The sequence below is a fragment of the Schistocerca piceifrons genome, chromosome 3 (genome assembly GCF_021461385.2).
Source record: "Schistocerca piceifrons isolate TAMUIC-IGC-003096 chromosome 3, iqSchPice1.1, whole genome shotgun sequence".
In the NCBI taxonomy this organism is placed as follows: Eukaryota; Metazoa; Arthropoda; class Insecta; order Orthoptera; family Acrididae; genus Schistocerca; species Schistocerca piceifrons.
In genome coordinates this window covers 745,355,964-745,372,154 of record NC_060140.1, presented here as the reverse complement: position 1 = coordinate 745,372,154, position 16,191 = coordinate 745,355,964, and the positions used below count along the sequence as shown (strand labels likewise).

Here is a 16,191-nt window from a genome sequence, read left to right as displayed (position 1 = left end):
TCGTCTCACGCGGTCTGCACGTCCAGCACGAACGCTGGTCCAACTGAGGCGCCAGGTGGAAATGGCATGGCAAGCCGTTCCACAGGACTACATCCAGCATCTCTACGATCGTCTCCATGGGAGAATAGCAGCCTGCATTGCTGCGAAAGGTGGATATACACTGTACTAGTGCCGACATTGTGCATGCTCTGTTGCCTGTGTCTATGTGCCTGTGGTTCTGTCAGTGTGATCATGTGATGTATCTGACCCCAGGAATGTGTCAATAAAGTTTCCCCTTCCTGGGACAATGAATTCACGGTGTTCTTATTTCAATTTCCAGGAGTGTATAACGTTTACTGGAGGCTGCGTTGACAGAGCAATTGGGGAGCTGTGAAACCGAGCAAACAATACAGGTAAATAACTTAGAAAGGGAAACTAGGTGGAAATGTTTGTTAAATCATATTAATTGACCGTTTAGTGCAATGGCGCTGGCACTGTTCCCAGTACAGGATTACATTTTCCAAGATGACAAGGCCACATGGCTCGTAATGTCCAATACTGGTGGACGAGTATGAGGATGCAGTGTGATGTCTTCCTTGCATTCCAAACTCGTCGGGTTTGACGACTGTGAGACCATTTGGTCTATATTAGGGAAACTAACGCCTGTTAAACGCCACATCCATTTCCCATACTTTTTTACGAATTTGAACGGTTTCTTTGCGAGAAACTATACAATCCCGTAGATTCCTTTTTGCACTTTGTATTTGTTTCCTAAAAGTATCTAAACTGTTTTGATAGTAGAGGTGGTACCAAATCATGGTAGGGATGGATCACTTTGTTTTGTCTAACCTCTACAGCCTCCGCCACGTCTTACCAGATTTGTCTCTCTAGTGGTATTTGAACCGAGTAACTCTTTGTAGAACGACAGTGTTTCATTACACAGTTACGTAGAACACAGACGCGTATACTGAAGAAGTTAGGAGTAGGGAGTGTCGGCTTATTGTTTGATATTTGTGGGGCAGGAACATTCTAGAAACTCGTCTCGAGAATCTGTATCTACTCCTAAATATGTAACTACATCTGTCACATGTAAAAACACTGTGAAGATTGTGCAGTTTGTTGTATTATGTACAGGGTGGCCCAAAATAGGTGTTAGAAAGTTTTTTGTTTACGACAGCATAACATGGGGTGATAGATTCTTGTTATCATACTTGTGCTGTAGCAGACGACCTGAAATTCAATACAGTAGGCTTTCAGAGTGCTTTCCTTATGCAACATTGAGTGTGCAGAGCCTTAATTCTGTGATGACCTTGTGGATAACATTTTACACTGCACGAATCTCCCTGGAAACTGCGCTACCAACATCCTTGAGTGTTTCGGGTGTTTCTGTGGAGACTCTGCCCCTCAGAAAACCCCACAAAAAACAGTCACAAAGGTTACGATCGGGACTATAAGGGGCCATTCCACACCATGTCCAGTCAATGCTAACGTCTCCCGGGCAACCATATGATCTATGAATGTCTCCTGAAAAAAACTAAAGACATCCTCAGAATGGTACGTACGTGCTACATCCTACACGAACCAGTAGTTTTGGAGCACTCGACTGTGTGGCGCAGCCAGTACAGGCTCAGGTTCCAGAACCTGTCTGTATTTGTCTGGTGAGACAGGTCCATCAATAAAAATGGGCCCAATAACACACTGTGCACTGATTGCGCACCAGTGACTTTCTTGATGAGGTGGAGCAGCAGCTTGAACATATGGATTCTCAGTAGCCTAGTGGTGCCAGTCCTGTTTGTTGACGTACCCGTGGAGGTGAAAGTGTGCTTCATCACTAAACCAGATCTGATCCTTATCGACTGTTCCATTTTCAAAAGCCTCAGTTATCTCATTTGCAAAAAAACACCGCCGCTCCTCAGCCCTGTCCTTCAAACGTTGGTACCGTTGAATTTTGTGAAGGAAAAGGTTAAGTTTCCCTTTCATTATCATTTGGAGGGACCGTTGTGACATACCGAGTTGCTGTGCTGCATGACTTGTTGATGTAGTGGACTCCTCCCTCACTGGATAAGGTTATCACTCGTTACACATTCTTCAGGGTTACAACAGAGTCTGGTCGTCCTGGCTGCTCCTTCTTGTAACCGTGTAGCAATCCGATATTTTCAAAACAACTCATCAGTCTGTTACAAAACATGAAAAGTTTTCCACAAAATCTGTACCAGAGGGATGCTTCAATTTTGTCACCTCAGTTCAATTCTGGAATCTAATATCACCCAGAAGTAGTCATTAAGGACGGTGCTGTTCTTGGACCAAATGTGGTGTTGAAAGCGCGTCCCATCACCACGATATGTCCATAATTTGCATAAAATTTATTTACGATGACTGTTCCAGTGCTAGTGCTTCCATTTAGAAATGTGAAAAGAGACATCTATGAGTGAACTATAGAATTTTCAGGGCTACAATACAACAATATTACAAGAAGAATGTCCGCCTCCGGTAGCTGAGTGGTCAGTGCGACAGAATGTCAGTCCTAAGGGCCCGAGTTCGATTACCGGCTGGGTTGGAGATTTTCTCCGCTCAGGGACTGGGTGTTGTATTGTCCTAGTCATCATCATTTCATCCCCATCGACGCGCATGTCGCCGAAGTGACGTCAAATCGAAAGACTTGCACCCGGCGAACGTTCTACCCGGCGGGAGGCCATAGTCACACGATATATGTATATATCATTTGCAGCATACAATTAAGCCACAGTAGACAAAAACTTTATGACACCTACTTTGCGCAATCCTGTATTAAGCTTTACTCCCCTTCCATTCACGAATATAATAAGACGTTTTTACAAATGTTTTACGGCATCCGCGATGTAATACATATAATACGCCAGTAGTTTCTCTTAGCAACCTGCTGCCCATGGTTTGCTCTACTCCACACAGTCCTATGTATTTCTCTTCCTCGTCTTTCAGAAGGTACCCAATTCCATATTTGTACCGCTGATCTTTCCTTCTCCAAGGCTCTAAATTTCCATGCCACAAATCTATTAGGCTCGATTCTGTTCCGAGCGTGCCGGTACTAGTTCAATTTTGTTTTACTGGTTTCTACGAGGGCTATATGTAGAAAACTGCGGATTATTTGCAGCTTTTGATCGCATCATTTCTCAAATTATGGCATGTTTTCCTTCAAATAGCTACCAGTTTAGCATTTTCCTTACATGCTGCGACAAGGCACATAAATCTACAGCCATTTCAACCGCCTATTTTTGGATGCAGCTGATGTTCCCTGTATACATATCCACCACGTCTGAATAGTGTTTCAGTAAACTATGTACCGGCGCTTTACAAACATTTTTTTCTGAACTAACGCATTTCCCTTGCATCCTTGCTTCACCAATCGATTCGCTTGCTGGTGAGCGTAAGAAATCGTTCCACTTCATATTCCTGCCCAAAAGAAACGTTTGGGTAGTTAAGATACGTATTTTCAAGAACCGGGGTTCAAATGTTCGTCCACCAAATCGATTTAAATTTTATGCATTTTGGCTAAATCACTATAGGCAAGCAATGGGTATTTGCTTAAAATATTCGTTACTGACGCAATGGGAATCAGGCTGTCTCATAGCTGTCAAAAAGCGAGGCTGTGCTTCATCACTCGTGACCTCCATGATGACATGGACGTTCATCGTAAATTAATTTTCTACATTTTCATCATACTCCAAAGCTCTGTCACTATCAGCTATCTTATGGCACGACAAACTTCAGTTGAGGCTCGTTATAGTGCAGTCAGCAGCTATTAAATTATTACATTTTGTTAAATACACTACTATATCTTTCCCTGCATTAAGTGCTAGTTGCTAATTTTTGTAACAGATTGATACATTGTTAATATCTCTTTACTATTACAACAGTTTTATAGACTAACGCTTCCCCAGAGAAAATCGCATCATATGTATGCTAAGACAAATGAACTAAAGTAGTCTACCACGCTTCTCTGGAAAACACCCAAAATTAATTGTACGTCTGTGGATGATTTTCCATCGATAATGTGCTGGGTACTGTCTACTAGAAATTCCTCAGCCTACTCACAAATCTGGCTTGGTACACCAAAAGAAAATAGTTTCTTAAGCAAACGTAAATACGCTGCTGAATTCAAAGCTTTTCGCATATCCATGAACACTAAATCCACTTTTTTTATGGATTTCCCACACGAAGAACTTGAGTTCGGTTTCAGACAACAGGTGTTTCCGGAAGCTTTGCAGGTTTATGACGCATAAGGTCGTCCTTGCTCCAAGTACGACTTCCGCAGAATGACTACGGATTCGTGAAATATGTGAATCACAGTGACTAGGGTATTGTGAGAGTTCTGACTGGTTACGTGGTCATCATGACGGCTCAGATTGTTGAGAGTCACGATACTCAGGGTTCGTGTGACCCGTGCTCGGAAGGCTATCAGATTCTTGTGGCTGGAGCTTGCATCACGAGTGTGACTCAGCAGTTCCGCCGGCGTGGCTGCTTGCCGTTAATGCGATACAGATATCGCATGTCAGCCGGAGTGGACCACCTACGAACTGACGGCAGCGTGCCGACCTGTTACCGCAAACTGTCACAGAAACCATTGAGCGCTGGAAAAAAAGAATACCCTTTTCCCGGAAAGAACTACGAGATGGTCTACTTTATTTGTCGGAAGTTTGCGCAGACACAAATTACTGGACACATCTGTGTTAAAAATTGTACTCACAAAGATATCCAGCTTGTTCTGCTTGACAATCGTACAATTTTGCTCTACCACGTCGAGAATGAATGGAGTCTTACTATGCATCAAGTCTCAGTTTTCAAACAAACATAACGCACAAGCAACAGGCACAGTTCGCTTTTTTATTGTAGCCTTCGCGAGTTTTTAACTGCCTCTTTTGTATTGTACTAAGGTCTCTTGTTCAAACTTGTCCCGGTAAATGAGTAACGATCGCGCGGGAAACTGTCAGATTGTGACACAGAAAGGTTCTGAGGCCCCGTGGCCAGTTGGTCCAAGCACTTTCCTTTTGGTAGTAATCGTGACTCCCATTTCTGCCGATACTTGATGTAAGTGCAATGCTAAACTACACTGCGGTTCGGACTCCACGTTAAAATACAGGGATTGGACAAAGATTCGGAAACACCGAGAGAAATGCATCCTTGAACATAAACGCAGATGCTAGCATAGCCCGTAGGTTGCGCTGCTGTATTTGACCACGAATGGCACTATTGCAGTGTCCTCAATCCGTCCCCAGTCGAGGACAGAAAATACAGGGTGAGCACAAAGTCTTGCCCTGATTATAAAAATTTATAACAGAATAACCGTTGACATTAGAAGTTACATTTGATGCCGTTACATTGGTTAGTATTAATATTTTTTTAAGACCACTTACGTTAGTAAACGTCAACGTGTGCTCCCTTGGTAGCTCGGAGAATGTCGAGGCGGTATTCCAGTTCCCCCATGGTGTTTTGTAACGTGTCTTCTGTCACAGTACCCACAGTAGCTTGTATACTAGCCTTCAGTTCGTCAACGTCAGCAACTGGTGTGACGAAGACTCTGTCCTTGATATAGCCCCAGAAAAAAAGTCAAGGGGCGTAATGTCTGGAGAGGGGTGCCCAGGGTGTTGAACCGTTCCTTCCAGTCCACTGATCCAGACATTACCCCCCTCTCCAGACATTACATCCCTTGACTTTTTTTTCTGGGGCTATATCAAGGACAGAGTCTTCGTCACACCAGTTGATGACTTCGACGAACTGAAGGCTAGGATACAAGCTGCTGTTGGTACTGTGACAGAACACATGTTACGAAATACCTGGTAGGAATTGGAAAACCGCCTCGACATTCTCCGAGCTACCAAGGGAGAACTCGTTGAGGTCTACTAACTTACGTGGTCTTAAAAAAAAGTAACACTACACTACGTAACGGCATCAAATGTTAATTATTATGTCAAACGATTATTCTGTAATAAATTGTTATAATCAGGGCAAGACTTTGTGCTCACCCTGTTGTTCTGTTTAGCTGCGAGTGAGCTATGTTGGAGCTAAGTGAATTCGAGCGTGGGGAAATTGCTGGTGCTCATATGGCGGGTGCGTCCGTAACCAAGGTAGCGGGAGTTCTGGTGTTTCAAGAGACATCATATCGAAGTATACACTGCAAACAGGAAAAGCGGGAAAACATCATCCACTAAGTCACAACGCAGACGAAAGCGTACGTTCAGTGATCGTGACCGACTATCATTGAAGAGGATTGTGACGAAATGTAAGAGGAGGACAGCTACAAAAGTCACTGCAGACCTGAGTGTCGCTTTCGCGAACTCTGCCAGCACCAAAACAACATGAAGCTAGCTCAATAACCAGGGTACTGCATGGCGAGCTAGAAGTCCAAGCTCACTCATCTGTAATGCAAATGCCGTAATTGGAAAACGTGATGCCGAAGCGGTAAAATGTGGACTTTGGTGCAATGGAAGAAGATCAGTTGATCGTATGAGTTTAGCTGGATACTGTTTCCAACTGCAGTCCGAGTTTAAATACCAAGAGTGAAACACGTTGGGAGTTCGGCAATGATTTGAGCAGCCATATCGTGGTATTCCATGGGCCCCATGATTACTCTGCAGGGTTAATTACTTCCAACGGTTAAGTGACTATTTTGGCTGATCAAGTTCATGCCGTAGTGCAATGTACAGGACTGATTTTTTAAGCACGAGGGTGAATATTCGTAGCTGCCCAGGCCACTATAGTCAGCAAATCGGAGTATTATTGAGGCTTGTGGTCTACTTTGGAGAGAAGGGTGCTTGATCGCTATCCGCCCCCATCATCGTTATCAGAACATGCCACAATTTTGAAAGAAGAATAGTATAAGATTTCCTTGTAAACGTTTCTGGACAGGTATTTACCCATTCCGAGGCGACTGGAAGCTGTTTTGAATGCCAACGGTTTTCCTGCGTCGTATTAAGCGCGGTAATGAGTTATGTTTTTTATTTTTCCATATTTCTGTCCCTGTAGTTAACAATGGCTCTTGTAAATGAATGAGCCGTTTCTTCAGGTCGGACAAGGGCAAGGTACTTAATGTAAGAAATAAAAAAGATTGATTTATGACACGTGCAATGGTTGGCACCTCAGATTTTGGGGTGTTTTCTTACCTCATTTTTGTAAAAACGCGTGGTTTATAGGCCTCAAATGAGTGTGTTATAGATGAACGGCATTTCATGCCTATTTCTCATTAACGCATCTTGGCTTTCCCTTGCAGCCTCTCCCCCTCTCCCTCCCAAAAAAAAATCAGTTGTGGTTGCAGACGTGTACGGCGTAACCACCTTACTGGGGATAAATTTGTCAACAGAAAATAATTCAGAGTAAACGCCTTTACGAAATATAAATTTTGTCAATGGTAACTGATCTAAATGTTCTTGAAATTTGGTGGGTGTAACTCAGTTTGTTCAAAATAATAAAAAAAAACGTTAACCAATACTTAACTTCATTTCGTCGCATCGCTACAGTTGGTGTTTCCTGAAAGTTTAAGTGAAAACGGGACAGAGAACACCATGATTTCTAAAAAAAGGTTGAAAGTCAGCTATTGTTTCATGTGTACAATTTATTACGTTACAGAATGTTGCTCAAGATCTTACATCATATTGGGTCTCCCACTCAATTGCTCGCGGTCTTATTATATACTCTTGCTGACAATTGCTGTACTGTTGTGTATAGTAAATCCGCTAAATACAATTGGTTCAAATGGCTCTGAGCACTATGGGACTTAACATCTGAGGTCATCAGTCCCCTAGAACTTAAACCTAACTAACCTAAGGGCATCACACACATCCATGCCCGAGGCAGGATTCGAACCTGCGACCGTAGCGGTTGCGCGGTTCCAGACTGAAGTGCCTAGAACCGCTCGGCCACACCGGCCGGCTTAATTACAATTACAGGAGTTGTAGATAATTACGAAAAATATTATCATCGGGTGGTTACAATTGAAATGCATGGAATGTGATACCAAGATGGTTACATATCTCTTTTCATGGGAAAATACGTGAAATGATACGAATAAACAACGCTAATTACATGATTTTAATTAAAGTGAAACTGCACTGTCCCAAGTATTCCTACCACGTTTCCTGTTTCAAATATGAATACATTATTCTTTAGGGTGAACAGAATTTCAATTTATAATATGGCAACCCAAATAAAAGCTTCGTGTCATTAATCTGGTTTCGTTTTATGAATTACAGTAACTACGAGGAAATTAAGTATTTTTATGTTAGCCAGTAGCATAGCAAGCTGACAGTATGATAAATAGAGTTGTTATTGGTTTCAAGCATTATAATTACTGTGTACTTGCTATCTCTTTTGTTACTCGATGGTTCATAATTGAAAAGCCCTAATTGCAACTAAACGAACTGACAATATAAGTTCCAACAAATAGATGAAAGTAATATTAGTGAGTACTTTGACATGGAGTTGTGAAAAAATTACGCTACAGAGCCCAAAAGACGAAATTACTTATATGGGTCCCACATAATGACACAACAGTTAATGATGCGATCCAAATTAGTTTAGAATTCGTATGAAAAATGAGCTGTTAGGTTTCACTTGCTAAGGTGCATACACACTCGGGAGCCAAAGCACTACGAGGGGCGTTTGAAAAGTCCGTGCAAAAATAAAAACTGCTTACGTGTTTCGGGAAAACCTTTTTTATTTTTCGACAATCTCCTTATAGACTTATACACTTCGTCCAACGCTGTTCTAATTTGTTGATCCCTTCCGAATAATAGGAATTATCCAAGTCTGCAAAATAGCTTTTAGTTGCTGCAATCATCTCCTCGTTTGAATAAAATCTTTGTCCTGCCAGCCATTTCTTCAAATTGGGGAACAAATAGTAGTCCGTGGGAGCCAAGTCTGGAGAATAGGGGGGATGTGAAACGAGTTGGAGGCCTATTTCCATTAATTTTGCGATTATAACTACTGAGGCGTGTGCCGGTGCAGTCTCATGATGGAAAAGGACATTTTTGCGGTCCAATCGCCGGTTTTTTTCTTGCAGCTCCGTTTTCACACGATCCAGTAACGATGAATAATATGCACCTGTAATAGTTTTACCCTTTGCCAGATAGTCGATGAGGATTATCCCTTGCGAATCCCAAAAGACAGTCGGCATATCCTTTCTGGCCGAAGGACTGGTCTTCGCCTTTTTTTGGTGCAGATTCCCCCTTGCTAACCCATTGTTTAGATTGTTGTTTGGTCTCAGGAGTATAGTAATGTATCCATGTTTCATGCACATTGACGAAACGATGCTCAGAGTCCTGCAGATTCTTCCAGAACAGCTGCAAAACATTCTTGCAACACTTCACACGATTCCTTTTTTGGTCAAGCGTGAGCAATCGCGGAACCCATCTTGCGGATAGCTTTCTCATGTCCAAGTGTTTGTGCAAAATATTATGTACCCGTTCATTCGAGATGCCCACAGCACTAGCAATCTCACGCACCTTAACTCTTCTGTCATCGATCACCACATCATGGATTTTATCAATGATTTCTGGAGTCGTAACCTCCACAGGGCGTGAAAAACGCTCAGCATCACTTGTGCCCATATGGCCCATTCCGAAAATTTTGAAACCACATATTAACTGTTCTAATCGAAGGTGCAGAGTCACCGTAATGTTTATCAAGCTTCTCTTTAGTCTCCTGAGGCGTTTTGCCTTTCATAAAGTAATGTTTAATCACCACACGAAATTCTTCTTCGTCCATTTTTTTATAATCACTCGACTTCCTTGATTCACACGAATGACAAACACACAGAAATAGACCAATATGGCTGAAACTTGGTGTGCGTTCTTTCCAAAGATGCTACTAACTAAATATGACCTCGATACGCGCCGGTGGTGCCATCTCTCGGACTTTTTAAACGCCCCTCGTATATCCACCAACTTAACAGCGTATAGGTCTACCTCTGGAATGCAGTTCAGCTACGATTCTGAACTACCGTAGCCAATGAATACCGACCTGGTGCCTTATAGCGTCCCAGATGCATTTCGTCGGGTGACCAGGACATCAATGTGAGGTCACTATCAAGCTCTTGTAATCACTGTAACACGATTCTGTTTCAATTATCCTGCTGGAAGACGTCTGTTTCAATTATCCTGCTGGAAGACGTCAAATATAAAGTGGTGCAGGTGGTACGCAATTACGTACACGTAATCCATAGCTGTCATGGTGCTTTCGATTACTGCCACACAGGCCATTTTGGAAGCCAAGGTAAATGTTCCCCATAGTGTAATGGTTCCCGCACCGGCCTGTGTCAGTGATGCAGTGCACGTTTCGAGTATCCGTTCGCCTAGGTCACGGCGTATCCCAACACAACCACTATGTGTAACAACAAACATGATTCATCTAGACTAAGCGAGATGTTTCCGTTGCTCCTCCTCCTCATCTCCAAGACTCTCGTGCTCACTGCAATTCTAATTTACGATGTCAACAGGGGAACAAGTAGGGACCATCTACTGCCTAGCCCCTTGTGCAACAATGTACGTTGAACGGCATGCTCCCACACGCTCGTGCCTGCACCAGCATTCCACTATGTCGTCAGAGATGTCACAGATGTCTATTCTGCGTTACAGAGTGGGTAAGCCACCGACCTCCACGTTCTGTGTTGATGATACAGTAGACGTCGGACATAAAAAAATGACAGACTGCCTGTTGGCTTCTGTCTCGGGTTCTTCGGCCGACGTTCATCTAATGATTTTTCTGACGTTTCGCCAGCACGAGTGGCTGGCATTGTCAAAGCTTCACCCTCCATTGCCGGTGGTGAACTGGAGCCGAGCTCGCGGGCGCAGACTATATGTACCTGGCGCGCCAACGTCCGAGGGCTTCTCCGCGGTCATTTCCGGTGCGGTTCTCCTCTTGCTACCTGCGACGGTCGTTCGCTGCAGTACGGGAAGCCAGGATCCGTTCACCTTAAGGCTTTCCTCTTTCTTGTTCAAACTGTTCGCGTGTTTTTGTATTTCTACAGCTTCTCTGAACAAGCGCGTGTGTTAGTGGTTCTCTACAGCCAGAACTTCCGTGTCGGCGAATTTTATTACGTGGTCGGTCTCATTCAGTGCGTGTTCTGCCACAGCCGACACGGAAGTTCTGGCTGTAGAGAAGCACAATCACACGCGCTTGTTCAGAGAAGCTGTAGAAATACAAAAACACGCGAACAGTTTGAACAAGAAAGAGGAAAGCCTTAAGGTCAACGGATCCTGGCTTCCCGTACTGCAGCGAACGACCGTCGCAGGTAGCAAGAGGAGAACCGCACCGGAAATGACCGCGGAGAAGCCCTCGGACGTTGGCGCGCCAGGTACATATAGTCTGCGCCCGCGAGCTCGGCTCCAGTTCACCACCGGCAATGGAGGGTGAAGCTTTGACAATGCCAGCCACTCGCGCTGGCGAAACGTCAGAAAAATCATTAGATGAACGTCGGCCGAAGAACCCGAGACAGAAGCCAACAGGCATTTTGTCAACAAGTGGCCACGAAAGCCACAACAATTTTGTATCAAAAAAATGGTTCAAATGGCTCTGAGCACTATGGGACTCAACTTCTCAGGCCATCAGCCCCCTAGAACTTAGAACTACTTAAACCTAACTAACTTAAAGACATCACACACATCCACGCCCGAGGCAGGATTCGAACCTGCGACCGTAGCGGTCTCGCGGTTCCAGACTGTAGCGCCTAGAACGGCACGGCCACTCCGGCCGGCTTGGACATCATTTCACCATGTCTTGGTTTCACTGTCCTTGAACCAACTTCCATAGATGCTCACGAAATGCTCTTTCCAGGTACGGGCTATAAGAATCTGGCCTTTGTCAAAGTCGCTTATGTCTGTTAGCTTCCTCCTTTACAGCCCATATCTTCGCTAGAACGATTCCCCACTGGTCTCTGCTCCGCTTTCCTAACGGCCCGCAACGCTACCAGGAAGCATTCAATCTCGCGGTGGGTAGTGGTTGCACTGCCTAGGCTCATCAGTGTCAGTCTGCAGGGTTTCGTGACCATTCTCGTTGAACGTAAAGACTTCTAGGTTGTAAATCTGCACCATGTTCCTCTTCAAAAGCCTTGATCAATAGTCGGCAGATATTCAGCCAATCGGGGACGCAGGAAGAGTCCTGTACAAGATTGCAGCAGTGTTCGAAACATGTACCACTGAAGAAGAAATTTAAAGAGGATCGTGTCGAGGCTTTACAACCCAGAAGATTTTTCCTTATTCCAATCATGCTTTTCCTACTTTGATTCTGTCGTGTTCATATTCACTAAAATATGTCACTCAGCTCAGTCAAACACAAGAATTCTGACTTCTCATTACAGTTTTTCTATGCTTTAAAGTTGCATATAATGTGTATTACGTCCGCATCGAGCTCTCACACTTCTGTTTAATGTGAACTGTTGTGTTAGCTTGCCAGATGATCTCTTAACTGACTGGCGAAATCTGTGTGATTATATACAAATATTGCTCCCCATTTCTTTTGTTGGAAGTAACTGTGGAAAGCTATTAGGAGAAAGTAGGTAACATCAGAGAGGAAGTAGGAAGATGCTTAGTAAAACACTTCTGTAGTTGCACCAATGTTCAGATTACAGTTTCAGTTTTAATTTTCCAGGATGAAAGTGGCAGCATTTGTTGACTGTTCTTTAGTGATAATTATATCTGAAATAATAACATATCGTTTCCATTATTTAGTCGATTTTCTTTTATTCTTCCATTTCTAGTTTCCGAGGCACGATCGATTCTTCGGACTTTATTGCACTCGCTTCAATGGAAAAGTCCGCTGAAGCGAATGGAAGTCCGAAAAATCGATTACAGTTTTGTATACGGCGAAGATCTACATCCTCAAACCGTTTGGAAAAGCACGGACCTTAACTTGGAGGTGTAATAATTTGGTGTATCTTTCCTTGGTCTTCTATTAAAGCGAAGTGCAGGAAACTATTCGGTAATGAGTCTGAATGTTTCGTTCTTCTGAAATGACTAGCGTCAGCGTTTGTAGAAAATTCGCCATTTTCTAGATTTCAACAAATCTCCAGTGTAGGGACCAATGTATTTTGGAATTCACAACGAAGCTTCTGGTAGCAAGGACGTTAAATGGCAAGAGTTGTTTGAGGCAATAAAGTGAAATGAAATATTTTACACAATGGATTACTACCTCATAAAAAGACAGACATCAAAGATTGTGGTCTGACAGTACTTAAAATGACTTGAGAACACAGTACCGCATAAACAGTTGTACAGTTACTCGGTTGGGTATATTATCTTTTGTATCATGCATGGGAAGAACGATTATTTATGTGTTTCTACACGAATTATATTTAATTCTATGTTACTTTTACAATCACCAGAGAAGTGGTATGTCGGGGATTGCTACATCGAAAAAAAAGCACTCCGTCATCAGGCCACAAGTGGCCCATCGGGACCATCCGACCGCCGTGTCACTCTCTGCTGAGGATGCGCATAGGAGGGGCGTGTGGTCAGCACACCGCTCTCCCGGTCGTTGTGATGGTTTTCTTTGACCGGAGCCGCTACTATTAGGTCGAGTAGCTCCTCAATTGGCATCACGAGGCTGATTGCACCCCCAAAAATGACAACAGCGCATGGCGGCATGGCTGGTCACCCATCCAACTGCCACCCACGCCCGACAGCGCTTAACTTCGGTGATCCGACGGGAACCGGTGTATCCACTGCGGCAAGGCCGTTACCAGGTCGAATTAACCTATTACTATATGCCATATCCTACCTCTCCTTGTATTCATTTTTATTCTGGGTTTTATTAACACTGTGACTACAGTTACTGTCTTGATCACATGACCTTCCTTTGCGTAATCTCTATATTCCGCGTTGGTCCATTGGTCCACATTATATGAGTCCAGTTGACATGGGCCTCCCGAAACCGGATTTCGTAAGCCGATTTCCCAATACCGCTTCTAGGTGGTCAAATAAACACTTCAAAATCGATTTTGGAAATCCGCTTCTGGTTGCCGGTTTTCCAATTCCTTATAGAAAGCAGGTGTTGACAGATGTGAAAATTACCGAACTATCAGTTTAATAAGTCACGGCTGCAAAATACTAACGCGAATTCTTTACAGACGAATGGAAAAACTAGTAGAAGCCGACCTAGGGGAAGATCAGATTGGATTCCGTAGAAATATTGGAACACGTGAGGCAATACTGACCCTAAGACTTATCTTAGAAGCTAGATTAAGGAAAGGCAAACGCAAGTTTCTAACATTTGTAGACTTAGAGAAAGCTTTTGACAATGTTGACTGGAATACTCTCTTTCAAATTCTGAAGGTGGCAGGGGTAAAATACAGGGAGCGAAAGGCTATTTACAATTTGTATAGAAACCAAATGGCAGTTATAAAAGTCGAGGGGCATGAAAGGGAAGCAGTGGTTGGGAAGGGAGTGAGACAGGGTTGTAGCCTCTCCCCGATGTTATTCAATCTGTATATTGAGCAAGCAGTGAAGGAAACAAAAGAAAAATTCGGAGTAGGTATTAAAATCCATGGAGAAGAAATAAAAACTTTGAGGTTCGCCGATGAGATTGTAATTCTGTCAGAGACAGCAAAGGACTTGGAAGAGCGTTGAACGGAATGGATAGTGTCTTGAAAGGAGGATATAAGATGAACATTAACAAAAGCAAAACGAGGATAATAGAATGTAGTCGAATTAAGTCTGGTGATGCTGAGGGTATTAGATTAGGAAATGAGACACTTAAAGTAGTAAAGGAGTTTTGCTATTTGGGGGACAAAATAACTGATGATGGTCGAAGTAGAGAGAATATAAAATGTAGCCTGGCAATGGGAAGGAACGCGTTTCTGAAAAAGAAAAATTTGTTAACATCGGGTATAGATTTAAGTGTCAGGAAGTCGTTTCTGAAAGTATTGGTATGTTGTGTAGCCATGTATGGAAGTGAAACATGGACGATAAATAGTTTAGACAAGAAGAGAATAGAAGCTTTCGAAATGTGGTGCTACAGAAGAATGCTGAAGATTAGATGGGTAGATCACATAACTAATGAGGAGGTGCTGAATAGGATTGGGGAGAAGAGAAGTTTGTGGCACAACTCGACAAAAAGAAGGGACCGGTTGGTAGGACATGTTCTGAGGCATCAAGGGATCACCAATTTAGTATTAGAGGGCAGCGTAGAGGGTAAAAATCGTAGAGGGAGACCAAGAGATGAATACACCAAGCAGATTCAGAAGGATGCAGGTTGCAGTAGGTACTGGGAGATGAAGAAGCTTGCACAGGATAGAGTAGCATGGGGAGCTGCATCAAACCAGTCTCACGACTGAAGACCACAACAACAACAACAACAACAATCGATTTTCGCTCCCATGTAAACGCTACCGGTTTTGAAACGTGCTTGGGCTGTCAGGTTTTGTCTTATTTTTAAAGATTTTCGGCTAATACGGACGGAGTGTCTTTTTGTACAGTGAAAGATAAGTAGAAATATTAGACTAAAGCTGTTTACAACTCGTTTAATTGAAGTTAAATAGCAATTCTGCTGACTAAATCGCAATCTGTAACAGCTGTTTCCCGGGCACCTTATTTAATTAGGCTAGCAAATCGGCTTCAGCCCTTTGCATGTTAATGCGACAACGATAAAGGGTTTCCGAAATTCGGTTTTCCGGAAGATGTGTCGCAAAACTCTGTTAACATGTTAGGTGAGTAAGCCTTTTTTAATGTTAATTCCCTGTTTCTCCACTCTGACGAATATTAATCAGTAGTATTTTTGGCAGGTTACTTTTGTTGACGTCTAACAGGACTTTATCAGTCCATCTTATTTTTTTCCAATTTCAAATTTTTAATTTTCAGTATCAACATAACTTTACTGACACATGAATAAAAACAACTTTATGGATATTTTCTGTATTTGCAAATTTGTTGTTTGCGCTGTATTTAATGATGTAATTTCGGTTTGTTGAACCAATAAGTCCAGGCAGTAATCAGTCTGGAGAGAATTGTAGCTGTTACAGGCGTTTGCATGGCATCAGCAGAGTGTCCAGATTACATGTGTGAGGTCAGTGCTCCGCCCAAGCATACCTCATTTATCTGAGTAGCGTCTGAATAGCGACACGTGCTTGCTGATGCTGCGCAATGCCCGACCACTTCAGAAATGCGGACGGCGATTCGTTCAGTTTTGTGGCTTTCAGCTGTTTCTGCTGAGAACAAACCTCTGTCACTCTGTTTAAAGCACCTCATGGTC

General features: G+C 43.1%; 1 pseudogene; it reads right to left on the bottom strand.

Moving 5' to 3' along the window:
- Positions 1-13,567: 13,567 nt before the first annotated feature.
- Positions 13,568-13,685, bottom strand: LOC124790177 (annotated as a pseudogene).
- Positions 13,686-16,191: the final 2,506 nt, after the last annotated feature.